Raw genomic sequence first — 14876 nt, forward strand, 5'->3', positions numbered from 1 at the left:
TTGGTGAGTTGAGCAGTGCATTCCAAGTTCCTTGGTGACCTGTCACTCAGCTGAGGAAGGCTTTGGTGATGCAGCTGTCTTTGAGTCGTTTCTGCTCCTGTAAGTGACCCAAACTCATTTGTTCATCAAGTTGAACTTTGGTGCTATAAGTACTTTGGTCCATCGTGGACTTTATATCTGAGTAGACATAAGTGTGGCATCTCCCTAGAAAACGTCTTGTCACACAACTGCACCCTGGTTGGCTAGGACTGTCGGTTGCTTTCCTCTTTTAACAGCTTGCCTATCACCTTCTGGTACCATAAAGTTAGTACTCAGGGAGGAGGTTTTTGGGGTCAAATCTCTGAAGTTCTGTGTCCAAAGTGTGTGATATCTTCAGCAATAGAGACTTACCTTCAACTTCTAGAAGACAACCACGGACAATAGCAATAGTCTATATTGCTTTGGCATTCTCTTGGTCTCCTCTGAGCAACAACTCATAAAAACATTTTTTCATGCCTGGTACTGGAGTTTTTATTAGATGGTTTATGGCTCTTGGGGAAGTATATATCACCCCAAATGACACAACTTCATTTAAATATATATAAGTGTAATATATACATATATACTTAAATGTAATTTCAGGTAAATATAAAATGATGATGCCCCATGTCTTTTTCAAGCATCATTAGTGTTATTTATCTCACCTCTCTTCCCCTCCTTTTGTGTTACCCTCCTCCCCCTTTCCCCATTTAAAGCCCCCTCATAGTTGCTTCCTTAACTTTATCATGAATTATTTTAGCATTAGTGTTTAAATATACAACTATGGGTATTGACCTTTTATTCTGCAGTTTTGCTAACTTATTAATCCTCATAGTCCTTTTTGTGGACTCCTTAGACACACACACACACACACACACACACACACACACACACACACACACGTTCATGGCACTTGTGAACAGAGACAATTGCATTTATTATTTTCCAATCTGAATTCTTTTTATTTCACTAACTTGCCAACTGCCCTGATTGGAACCTCCAGTACAATGTTGTATACAACATCTTGTCCCTGATCTCAGAGCAAAGTTTTCAATCTTCACTATTGATGATAGTACGTGTGGGACTTTCAGAGATGCCCTTAATCATGGTGAAAAAGTTCTGTTCTATTTATAGTTTGCTGAGAGGTTTTCATCAGGAAAAGGGGTATTGAATTTTTTCAAATGCTTTTTCTGAGTCTGTTGAGATGATCATGTGGTTTTTATCCTTTATTCCATTGATGTACTCAGCATGAGTTTGAAGAGTACATTGTGAGAACTGCTAGAGGAGTCTTCTAGCCACACAGTGAGAAAGTTCCTTAACTTATCCAAAATTATCCTTCACAAGACCTTGTCAAAGGATTTTCTGAACCTAGGAAGACACACTTAGGTACAATTTTGCGGGAAGCCACTAGAGGGAGAGTTTGAGAGATACCCCCCAAAGAACCCATCTAGAAACACCTTGTGAAAAAATCCTTTAATTCTGTAACTTAAAAATCATTTTACTATTTTAAAGAAGTGCTGGAGGGAGATACTGAAAAAAATTAGCAAACTCCATTGGTGAATGTAGAGTACTCTAAATTGGCCAGAAAATCCTGACAGATGGTACTCTTTCTGCCCAAAAGAGAGGATAAGTATGGCTGGATGGCAGGAGGTGTGGCGTCTCAGAGATCCTAGAAGCCAAGCCAGAAAGGAGAGTATGTAGTGGGTAGCCATTCCAGCTTTGATCTGGAAGTTCCAACCCCCATTGAGACTTTGGCAACTGCCACGCCTACAAGGCGGGGCCAAGGGAGGCGCCTGGAGACCTGAGATCTGGATGGGCCAGCGCTCTCTCTGCTCCGGGACCCTGAACTGTGGAGGTGGACCAAGCAGAGCTCCAGAGAACACCGCTGGACTGTGATACACCTTCCCCAGACCCTGCGACCTACCTATCCCTTAATTTGTAAGTTACGCCATTAAATAAATCTCCTTTTAACTATGTGGAGTGGCCTTAATAATTTTATCAATGAGAACATACTTGAGACATTTACTTGCAGGAAAGAGAGAGTTCCACTCTGAAGTAGCCAGCGTTGCTTAATTCTCTGGGAAAAAAGAATTTCAGAAGTTTACTTCTAGCAACCTGAGTAAAGGAAAGGGAATGATAGGAAAATGTCCCCCATTTAAGGGTACCAACTTTAAAATAAATTCTTGTGGTTGGAATACCAAGTCTGCCACTTAGTAGTTGACGATCTTAAGTATTTTACCTTCCCGGCCTTCAGGGTTGGTTTCTCTCTCTCCTTTTAGCCTATTGCAATAAGCACAGAGCTGTTAAAAATGAAATGAAATTGTGCGTTAACACTAAGTGCTAGTACACAGTAATCATTCTTTTAAAAGGTATGTTTGAGGCTGGTGAGAGGGTTCAGTGGGTAAAGGCCCTTCCCTCGAAAGCCTGATGTCCTGGGTCTGATATCTGGCACACAAGTAAAGGTGGAAAGAGAGAACCAACTACACAGAATTGCCCTCTCACTGCCACATGAATGTTGTGGCACACACAAGCCCACGTGCACACAATAATAATTCTTAAAAGTTCAGATGGATATTCCTTTTTCCCCTGATTCAGCAAAAAAGTGATATTGATCAGAGACAATGACTTCAGGTCACAAGTTGGAGTTAGCACTAAGAAAGTAATTTTATCCAACTTTCCAGTTGAAAGATCATGAACCCTGAATACATGTGCTTGAATTCATGAAGGATTGATTTAATTCCTTTATGTAAGAATAAAATTTTTCAGACATGTTAATGCACAACTGTAATACAACTGCCATCTCAGCGCATAGGAAACAGAAGCAGCAGGAGTTGAAGGTTGTCTTTGACTATATAGTGAGTTCAAGGCTACCTGAGGCTACACGAAACGCTGTCTCAAAAATGAAACAAAACAGAAGGGTAAAATTAAAGATGAAATGTAGAAAGTTTACTATCAGGGTGCTAATGACAACAGAAAATCCTGCCACATGCAACTTTAAATAATGAAGTATATCTTCTTTCATAACTCATGCCCATTACCTGCATTCAGTCCTTCCTTATCCCCTAACATTTAGCCTTTTTGCTCTCTTTCCTACATGTGACATGGTACCCAAATGTGCATTTTTTTGTTTTTTTTTGTTTTTTTGTTTTTTTTTTTTGTTTTTCGAGACAGGGTTTCTCTGTGTAGCTTTGCACCTTTCCTGGAACTCACTTGGTAGCCCAAGCTGGCCTCGAACTCACAGAGATCCGCCTGGCTCTGCCTCCCGAGTGCTGGGATTAAAGGCGTGCGCCACCACCGCCCGGCCCAAATGTGCATTTTTACATATGAAAGCTGATATAAAGCTACTTGTTTTCCTAGTTCTAACTCTGTCATGGATATTTTGGGGGCTGGTGGTGGATAAGTGTGTAAGAAATATATTCCATAGTGAAAGTGTAAAATCCAATGTGAAACTACACAGCTTCCATTCTAAATAGCCATCTAACTGTATAGTTCACTGAGATCTACAGATGGTTGGGTCTAGTTAATTTCACTGTGTGTGTTTTTAGTTATCACTTTTTATAATGAAGTTTATGAATGATAAAAATATTTTAAATAGCAACAACAACAATAGACTATAATGTATTCGCTAACATAACGCACATCCAGACATAGTGTGTGCGACAGGATTTTTTAATTCATCAGCTAGATAATTTCAAGAAGGACACAGATTTTTGGTCCCTCTTGTTTCCATCTAAAGTACCCCAGTCATTCTAGGTCTTGTTTTTTCTTGTTTATAAGAAAGTTATTTGTAGGGCTGGAGAGATGGCTCAGCGGTTAAGAGCACTGGCTGCTCTTCCAGAGGTCCTGAGTTCAATTCCCAGCAACCACATGGTGGCTCACAACCATCTGTAATGAGATCTGGTGCCTCTTCTGGCCTGCAGGGATACATGCAAGCAGAGCACTGTATACATAATAAATAAATAAATCTTTAAAAAAAAAAAGAAAGTTATTTGTAGCAAATACTTTGTGTTGTAGCAAATACTTTTTGTTGTAGCAAATACTTTTTGTTTTGTTTTGCTTTTTTTGAGACAGGGTCTCACTATGTGTGTAGTTCTGACTGTCCTGGAATTCACTCTGTAGACCAAGCTGTCCTCAAACTCACAGAGATCTGCTTGCCTCTCCTGAGTGCTGAGATTTAAAGTGTGTACCACCATGTCCAGCTTGCTGTAATCACTATATGTATGCTTGCTCCCATTACATGTCTCTCCTCCAAGAATAAGGCAAAAATCCTTTATTTCAGTCTCTCTGGGATCCTCATTAGTTATTGCCCATCTTGAACTTATGAGTAACTGTCATCACAAGATTACAAACTCTGATTGTCTTGTGCCTGTGTTCCTAAACTGATCACCAGCCAGAGGAAAATTGTAGCTAATTTACACAAGTCATGTCCATGGAAATTGGAGATTTAATCCAAGATGCCCACTATCTAACAGAGATCACACGTACAACAGAGAAAAGGTAGAGGAAGAAATTATAGATATAAATAATATAATATAAATTTACTTCAAATAGGACACAAATCTCTAGATTGGAAATTTCCCTTGAAAGACAATCACAGAAAGTGAAAAGAAAATGAAACAGGTATAGGAACACAGGGTTTGTAAAACTGTCAATAATAGCCAAGACTATACTAATAAAAAATACCTGTATGACAATTATTACCTAAAGAAAGGCACTAATTGTCAACCAGTTTTGCCTCTGTATTAGCTTGCCAGGAGCAATTGGTAATGACTGGAGACATTTTGGGCATTGTAATTTGGAGTATGAGTGTGTGTCTGTGTATGCAGTTGTGCAAAAACATAATTACTGTGTACAATTGGTATAGGAATGAGGCTGAGAGTGCTGTAAAACACCCTATGGTGTACAGAGCAGCCCCTCACAATAAAGAATCATCTGGCCCAAAGATCAATAGTGCAAAGTTAAGAAGCGCTGTACGAGAGTAACCAGTCTAGACAGAAGCATAAGAACAGGTAGGATTGTGGGAACAACGGTGGGGGACTTTCATTTAAGATTTTCATGAGAGGTTTGAAGAATACTACCTGTATTCAAGGCCTCTTCCTCCAGATATTTCTCCACCCTCTCAGGAGCTGGTTTTGGCAACATGGCTCGAGAACTGAAATTTTAGCAGCAGTGTCATTTAGAGGTGGGAATGTGAAGAGCTGTCACATGGTTTGCTACTTTTTTGCCCTCTGTTGCCATCATATATATATGTATATGTATATATGTATATGTATATGTATATATAATGTGTGTATGTATGTATATGTATGTATATATCATATCTATAATGTTTCCAGAGAGTGGTTAGACCACTAGGTTGGGCCCTAGAATGAGGAAAATGATGGAACAAACCCTCAGGTAATTAACAGCAGAAAAGTAGTGAAGAGAATGGCCCATAGTGGTTTTTTGTTTGCTTATTTGTTATTTATATTTCTATTTTATATGTGCGGGTGTTTTACCTGCATGTATGTCTGTACCACTTGTGTGTCTAGTGTCTGTGGAGGCCAGAAGAAGATACCAGATCCTCTGGGACTGGAGTTATCAATCATTGCGAGCTACCATGTGGGTGCTGGGAATCAACTCTGGGTCCTCTTGAAGATCAACTTGTTCTCTTAACTAATAAACCATCTCTCTAGTCCCTGACAACTGACTTTTGACAAGGTTTTGACAAGACCATCCAATTAAGAAAATTTTATTTTGTTTTTGAGACAGGACGTTGTCACCTTGCCCAACCTTGCCTGGAACATCTGAGTGAAAGCGATCCTTCTGCCTCAGTCTTCGAAGTACCTGGGACTAGAAGAAGTATGCATCACCACATCTGACTGAGAGAAGACTTTTAAACAAATGATGTACAGCTGGATATATTCATGCAAAAGAATCAAAAGAATGGAACTAGACCCTCACTTAACACCATTGACAAAAATCAGTCTGAAATGAATCAAAATCACAAATTTAAGAGCAAAGAGTCTGCAATTATTGGAAGAAAACGTAAGTATAACTTTTGAAGAGTTTGGACCAGGCAGTGGTTTCTTAGGTATGACACCAGAAAGGAGGAAATGGATAAGGGAATTGAATGTATCTGCAAAGGTGAGACTTTTGAGGTGAAACTGGTGAAGGAGTCAAATCTGAAGACAGGTAGGGTGAGAGTGACCAGCAATTCATGTGAGCTGTCTTTTTGGACCGCTGCAAAAATAAGCTCCACAGTAGTGGATAAATTCACCAACCAAAAGAATATAGAATGAAAAGAGAACAGCAGATAGGACCGATTGCTTCAGAACACCAGTGCTTTTGAAGAAGGTTAAAGGAAGATCAGATGTCCGAGGAGGAGGAACAGCTGAATAGTTAAGAAAAGAACCATGACACTACAGAGTCCAGAAAGGCAACAGCGATGTGCATTTCAAAATGGAAGGAGTGTTCAGCAGTGCTGAATCTGCTGACAAGATGAGTAAAATGAGGGCATATGAGTACCCATTAGATTTGGTAACGTGCAGGTTATTGATGACAACAGCTATTTTGGTGGGGAGGTCTGATTATAATGAACTGGGAATTGAGTACAAAGGCGGGAAATGGAGAAAGCAGATGTAGACAACTCCATATATGAGAAATTGATGATAAAGTGGACTAGATGAATAGTATGAAAGATTGGAGTTGGATATATGGTCAGGGAAGATTATTTAGTTGCTAAGGAGTATTGGGGCATGAATGAAATCTGATGGAAATGGTCCAAGGGAGAGGAACAGATTGATGTTATAAAAGAAAAAGAGAAAAGTTATAAAGGAAGAGATTCTTTGAGACTAATAGGATGTGATTCAAAGTACAGGAGAGGGACTGAGTTACTTTGTGAGGTCTAATTTCATAATTCTGAAGCGAGACCTGCCTGTCAGATCAGTTGTGTGATATTCTCCTGCACTCTTCAGTAGCTTGGGTCAGACTCCAAGAAAGCAAATGGTAGTGTGCATTTGGGGTTAGGATTTTGTCAGTGGACTGAGGAGTGAATGGCCAAGGAAGCTGAATGTATTCATAAGGATGAAACATTCATACAGGACTGGCTAAGGAATGAAGTCAGGAGGCAGGCCGACGAATATTTAGAGTGGCAATAAATAGTAGATTTGAGATCTTATAGAGGCTATGAGGATGTGAGGGAATGTGGATTGTCAGTGATGGGTGGTAGAGGATTGGATATTTCAAATAAAAATGGCAGAAGTGGTACATTTTTTATGATGGTCAGGTCCAGAGTATTAGCATGGAAGTAAGTGGCTGAGTTATTAGAGTTAAGATAAAGATCATGGGAGACAAACAGGTAAAGGGACTGGAAATCTTGTGTTTCACCCACATGAATACTGAAGTACAAACTTTGTGGAGTAGGAGGTAAAACCATTATACAGAGTGAGTCAACAAATGTGTTTGTTCTTTTGCAAACATGCCATGAGGCCCAGGCTGGCCTTGAACTCACTATTGAAGATGACCTTGAACTCTAGGTTCTCTCACACCTCCTGATTGTTGACCATACTACCAGTTTCAAGTCTGTGGTGATATTTTATTTGTGCTGAAATGTGATTTTTTTTTGTATGTTAATAAATAAAGCTTGCCTGAAGATCAGGGGGAAAAGGCCAGCCATTTTAAGTAAACAAGAAGTCAGGCAGCACATGCCCTTAATCTCTTAGCGGTCAGGATCTCTGTGTGTTCAAGGCCACACTAGGGAACAGAGCCAAGAGTGATGACACATGCCTTTAATCCCAGTACCAACCATAAAGACTGGAGGTCTGTACAGACAGACAGTTGGTGACAGAGCTGTGTAGGAAGAGGAAGTGAGGTAGCTGCGCTAAGATAGCCAATGAGAGGGCAGAACAGCAAGGCAATGAAGGCATGGATAGACAGGAAGTAACTTGAAGCTGCACAGTTGGTGAGATAAGGTTGGCTGGTGGCTTTCCCTATTTCCCTGATCTAAGGCTTTCACCCCTTAATTTGGCTCCATGTTTTTTTATTTTAATAAGACTATTTAGAAATTCGTCTACACGAGTCATTTTTTTATAATAGGATTTTAACTCCCTTGAGCCTAAGCTGTATCCTAAACAATGCTAGATAGTTCAGCATTTACTCTTTTTTCCCTCTCCCATTCCTCAGAACAGCTATTTTGACTGTAAACCACTTTCCAAATAGGGCACTGTATCACCACTCTCCTTACACTTCTTAGATGACTTTGCTAAGACTCCATAAATACTATGGTGCAGAGCTTCTCAACCCTCCTAATGCTGTGACCCCGTAATACAATTCCTCATGTTGTGATGACCCCCAACCATACAATTATTTGCATTGCTACTTCATATCGATAATTTTGCTACTGTTATGACTTGTAATGTAAATTTCTGATATGCAGATGGCCTTATGTGACCCTGTGAAAGGGTTGTGTGACCCCCAAAGGGGTCTCAACCCACAGGATGAGGACGGCTGCCCTAGTGGGAGGGAAGGCTCTCCTACCAACCCTCTAGATATTTGCCTGCGTAGGCACACTTCTATGCTTTCATGAGCAGGGAATCTGTCCATTCTCCTACCCAAGGCTATGCCCTATCTATGTTCCTGATGTCAATATTGCCTGATCTCTCCCTCATTGTTACACTATCGCCATTTCATGTTTTCCTGGAGACTTTAAACAGGCAAGAATCACTCTCATCAGTACAAAAGCAGGAGCTGCCACCAATACGACCACAGAACGTCCCTTCAGTCAAACTTGATGAAGTTAGAAAATAAGATTGGTTGAAACTGAATTGCTCTCTTCACTTCTTCACTTCATAATAATTTATTTTACCTAATTATTTTGATGTAATTTCAGATTTATGGGAAAGTTGCACCGAGTAGAAGGAAAAAACTCATTTACCCTCCCCCAGATTCTTCAAATGTAAATATGTGCCATATTTACCATATATTCTCTCTAACCCCCTTGCTCCTCCTCTCTCCCTCCTCCTCTCTCCCTCCCTCTCTACAAGTATACACACAGCTACCCAGTCATACACACCTCTTCTCTTCTGCTCTGATAGTGCATTGCTGAAACAATGCCACTGACTCTTGAATCCTATTACCAACATATTTAAGATAAATGATGCTTTCTTAAGCAACCCGGGTGTAGCTACTCAAAATCAGGAAACTAACAATAATTAGCTAATGTACATGTCTAATTCAGATTTTACTCCATTTGTTGTCCCAATAATGTCCCTAAAAGAAGAAGAAAATCTTAGTTGAGCTGTATTCAATTTTCATGTGTTTTTTAATCTGGATATGTTTCATGACATTGACAACTCAGAAGAGTACAGTCCAGCCATTTTGTAGAACATCCCTTAGGATGTGTGTGTCTTAATTAGGATGTCTATTGCTGTGAAGAGACACCATGCCTACAACTTTTAAAGGAAAGCATTAAATTGGGGCTGGCTTACAGTTTCAGAGGTTTAGTCCATTATCATCATGGCAGGGAGCATGATGGCATGCAGACAGACATGGTGCCGGAGAAAGAACTGAGAGTTCTACATCTTGATCCAGCAGGCAACAGGAGGTAATCTGTCTCACTGAGTATGGCTCCAGCATATATGAGACCTCAAAGCCCACCTCCACAGTGGCACACTTCCTCCAACAAAGCCACACCTACTCCAACAAAGCCATACCTCCTAATAGTGCCATTCCCTGACCAAGCATTCAGATACATGGGCCATACCTATTCAAATCACTGCAGCGTGTATAGGAATTCTCCTCATTATTCATTATTACATTAACTTTATGCACTTTAAAAAGGAATATCATAGAAGTGCTGTGCCCTTGGTAGGCATGTGATGAGTATTTGTTCCTTTAATGGCCATATTAAGTTTGACCACTTGCTTAAGATACTTTGAGAAGATACAAATATCTCATTACTCCTCAGACTTTCATCCACTAGTTTTAGCATTCAGTGGTGATTATTCCATAATTGAATTATGTTTTAAATTTTATTGACTTTTCGAGAAGTTTATTCATGAGTATTTTATTTACATCATTTCCATCTCCTTCAATTCTTCCAGTGTCCCTCCCACTCCTCAAATTCATGGTCTTTTATTCGAAATAAAAATTGTTACGTATGTGTGTGTGTGTGTGTGTGTGTGTGTGCAAATTTTTTTTAAAGATTTATTTATTTATTATGTATACAGAAGAGGGCGCCAGATCTCATTACAGATGGTTGTGAGCCACCATATGGGTGCTGGAAATTGAACTCAGGACCTCTGGAAGAGCAGTCAGTGCTCTTAACCTCTGAGCCATCTCTCCAGCCCGTGTGTGTGTAAATTTATAAATGCCAGCTGTTGAGATAGTTCAGTGTTGTTTTGATTCAATTATTATGGTGCAACCCTGGTCTCAGAACCAGCCATGTTCTTTTTAGTGGTGAGTGGCCTTTAGAGCCCAAGAATTAGATGCGTATTTTTTTCCTTTTCGAGATTATAATATAATTCCAGTATTTCCCCCTTCCTTTTTCTCCCTCCAAACCCTCTCATGTACCACCCTGCTTTCTTTTAAATTCATGGCCTCTGTCTTAGTCAGTGTTCTATTGCTGTGAAGAGACACCATGACCATGGAAACTCTTATAAAAAGAAAGCATTTAATTGGGGGCTTGCTTATAGTTTCGGAGGTTTAGCCCATTATCCTCATGGCAGGGAGCATGGTGGCATGTAGACAGAAATGATAGCTGAGTTCTATATCTGAATGTGAAGGCTGCAGGAAGACAAGAGCCACTGGGCCTGGCCTGGGCTTTTGTAACCTCAAAGCCCACCCACTGTGACAGACTTCTTTCAATAAGGCCACACCTACTCCAACAAGGCCACACCTCCTAATCCCTCTAAGTAGTGCTACTCCCTGATGACTAAGCATTCAAATATGGGAGCATATGGGAACCATTCTTATTCAAACCACCACAGCCCCTTTTTCTTTAATTGTTGTTTTTACATACACACACACATTCCTAAATATATAAATACAGTCTTCTCAGTCTGTATGACCATTTGGTATTGAATAACCAATTGAAGCACTCTCCTTCCCTGGGGAAGACTATATCTTCAGTTCCCAGAATTCCTTAATTGCCTATCATCTTTGTGTAGGGTTGAGGTCTTATGAGATTTTCCCCATCCACATTAGCATGAAGTATTGCTAAGTATCATATCAGGTGATATTTAGGCAGCTATGTTGGTGAGACTTCATGAGTGTATCTTCTGATATTCCTAGGAGATGCAGTCTCATAGCAAACTTCTTGTTCCTCTGGCTCCTACAATTCTCCAGTCCCTTGTCTGCAATGCTTTCTGAGCCTTAGGTAAGAGAGTTGCGTTGTGTCAGTAGGGACTGGGCCCCACAACTCTGCATTTCGATTGGTTGTGGTTTTCATAATGGTCTCTGGGAAGTTTCCTTGAGGAGTAAGGACTCCACTTACCTGTGTATATATTCTGGCTTAGTAAAGTGGTGACCATAGGTTCTCCTCCAAGATCCATGACTTCACTAGCTTTGGGTAGTTGTCTAGGTTTCCATTACCAGACATGATTTCCCTCTTGTTGAGTGGGTCTTAAGTCCAATTGGTTACTGCCAAGGTATATGTGCCACTGGTGCATCCTTAGGATTATTGTGCCATGCTAGTCATTGTTGTGGTTCATAGGTATCATTGCTAGGGATGACTATTGGTTGCTTCTCTTCTTTTGGAAGCTTGCATGACAACTTCTTGTACCATGAAAGCTAGTACTTAGTGAGGAGGCTTTCAGATATACTACAGCTTGAGGGTCCTCAGTACCCTGTGTCCAAAACACATAGTTTATTCAGCAATTGAGACTTAGCTTCTACCTTTAAGGAGCAACCAAAGGCAATTGCACTAGCCTAGTGTTTTGGGAGTCTCTTAGACTATCCTAACAAAAAACTCAAAAAAGTACTTCTCATGCCTGGTTTTAAGGTTTTTGTGAGATGATCTTTAGCTCTTGGAGAAAGTAACATCAACCTAGATGGGAAAATTTCATTTAAACTACATGTATATATTTATACACTAACTTACAGTTGTTTTTAGATAGAAAGTTAGAAGTATGATTCTTTATGACTTTTAATACATTATTACTATTATTTTATCCTCCCACATCATTCTTTTATATTTATCTCCTTCCTTCTTCCCTAATTAGAGCCCTTCCCCATTTTTCCCATTTCTCTGAGCAGATCACTGTACCCTGTTATTTCTCTCTCTATTTCCCCCCTCAATGGTTCCTTTTTAATTTTCTGATTTCTGTTTAGATTTGTTCTGTTCTGATTTTCTGATTTCCAGGTTTAGAAGCTAAGATACCTATTGTTCTTATTTGTTTGTAATATCTCTTGGTGGAATGAACTACAAAATAGATTGTATTTATACATATATATGTGTGTGTGTGTGTGTGTGTGTGTGTGTGTGTGTGTGTGTCTACATATGTATGTGTTTGCATTCATATTGGTAGAGGTGTGTAAACATTAATGCACATATATTTCTGTATATCTAAATTGTATTATCTATATTGATCTATATCTATATTAAAAACAATTGCTTTGTACTAATCTTTGAATTCCAATTAAGCACCATAGGATTCATTTTGTTATTTCTCTGTTCTGTATTGGTTCATATAGTGGTGAAAGATGAGAATTCCATTACACACGACATATTATATTTGTCTTTTAAGTTACTATCCTATAGTTATAGTCCTAACAATTCTTGCTGAGATAACAATTTTTTTAATATCTGCTAATTCCAAAGGCCACTTTGGTCCTGATATCCTTTGACTTCTGTGCTGGACTCTATTGAGTCTCCCCCTTTTTGAAAGTCTCCACTTTCTTAGTGCAGTAAACAAAATAACACCATTCAAAGATGGCTGTGTTCACAACACTGGAATTTTTTAATACATTGTTTTACATGAAAGAATAGACTTTACAGGTATAATTAAAAATCTTGAGACAGAAAGATTATCCTGGCTTATTTAGTGGACTTAATGTACTAACAAGGGTCATTCTGAGAATGGGGCAGCAGAGCAGATATAGAAGAGAATGTGATCTTAAATACAGTGATCGTGAAGCTCTGATACTGCTACTGGTTTTAAGATAGAGGAAGAATCCATGAACCAAGGAATGTAGAGGATCTCTAGACACTGAAAAGGATAAAGAAATGTATTCCTTTTTAGAGCCTCCAGAAGAAATCAGACATTTTGAGACCTTAACTTTATCTTGGAAAGACTAACTTTAGATGCCTCATCCTCAGAAGTATAAGGTAATAAGTTTGTGTTGTTTTCAGCCACAATATGGTTACTTTAGCAATAGGAAATGGTCTTTGTTAGAATTTCTATTGCTGTGAAGAGACACCATGACCAGGACAGCTCTTCTAAAGGAAAACATTTAATTGGGGTGGCTTACAGTTCAGAGGTTTAGTGCATTATCATTATGGTGGGACATGGCGGTGTGCAGGCAAACATGGTGCTGGAGAAGTAGCTGAGAGTCCTACATCTTGATCTGAAAGCAACAGGAAGTGAACTGAGACACTGAGTGAGACTTGAGCATGTATGAGACCTCAAATTCAGCCTCCACAGTGACACACTTTCTTCAACAAGACACTTCCTACTCCAACAAAGCTGCACCTCATAATAGTGCCACTCCCTATGAGCTTATAGAAGCAATTACTTTCAAACTACCACATTCTATTCCCTGGATCCCATAAGCTTGTAACAATATCATAATGCAGAGTGCATTTAGTCCAACTTCAATAGTCCCCATAGTCTATCACAGTCTCAACAATATTTAAAAGTCCAAAGTTCAAAGTCTCTTCTGAGATTCATGTAATCTCTTAACTGTAATCCCTTATAAAACCAAAATAAAAAAATCACATATTTCCAACATACAGTGGCACAGGATATACATTACCATTATAAAATGTAGGTAATGGAACATAATGAGGAAATACTGGACCAAAGCAAGACTGAAAACCAGCTGGGCAAACTTCAAACTTGGCATCTCTGTCTGATGTCAAAATGCTCTTCAGATCTCCAACCACTTTCAGCTTTGTTGACTGTAACAAAGTTCTTTCTCTTTGGCTTGTTCCACTCTCTGTTAGCAGCTTTCATCAGCAGGCATCCCATGGCTCTTGCATCTTTAACATCTTGGGGTCTCCAAGGCAATCCAAGCTTCACTTTCACAGCTTCACACAATGGCCTCTCTAGGCCCCTGACATATGCCTGGCCTCAGCAGCTTTTCTTAGTCACAGAGGAATATTCCATAACCCCTTTCTTCTATTCTTATAGCCAGGACCATGTGGCTGAAGCTGCCAAATTCTGCTGCTTACTGGGGTTGGAACATGGCCCCCTTGTTCAGTTGCATCTTCATCAGCTTTCTGATACCCATGGTTTCCTTCACTGCCTAAGCCTGGCTGTCCTGAAACTGGATCTGCAGACCAGGCAGGCCTTGAACTCTGAGATCTTTCACTTACATCTTCACCAGCTTTCTGTTTTCAGTGGTTACCTTAACTGACTAAGCTTGGCTGTTCTGGACCTTGCTCCATAGACCAGACTGGCCTCAAACTCAGATCCACTAGCCTCTGCCTTCCAAGTGCTGGGATTAAAGATCACACCCAGCTCTAAGCTTTTCTTTAATTCCTTTTTCAGAAGTTGTAAGCTTAGCTTGCCCTGAGGTCACCACACCATTTATTCCATTTCTTAATATGTTTATCTCCTTGAATACAGGACTTTGCTCCATTCTACTTCCTGGTACTCACTTTCTCCTCGAATTGTACATTTTGTATTTTCCTTGATTAACTTGCTCCTTTTCATTAT

Source organism: Peromyscus californicus, unplaced genomic scaffold (assembly GCF_007827085.1).
Source record: "Peromyscus californicus insignis strain IS unplaced genomic scaffold, ASM782708v3 Scaffold_10__1_contigs__length_136768540, whole genome shotgun sequence".
In the NCBI taxonomy this organism is placed as follows: domain Eukaryota; kingdom Metazoa; phylum Chordata; class Mammalia; order Rodentia; family Cricetidae; genus Peromyscus; species Peromyscus californicus.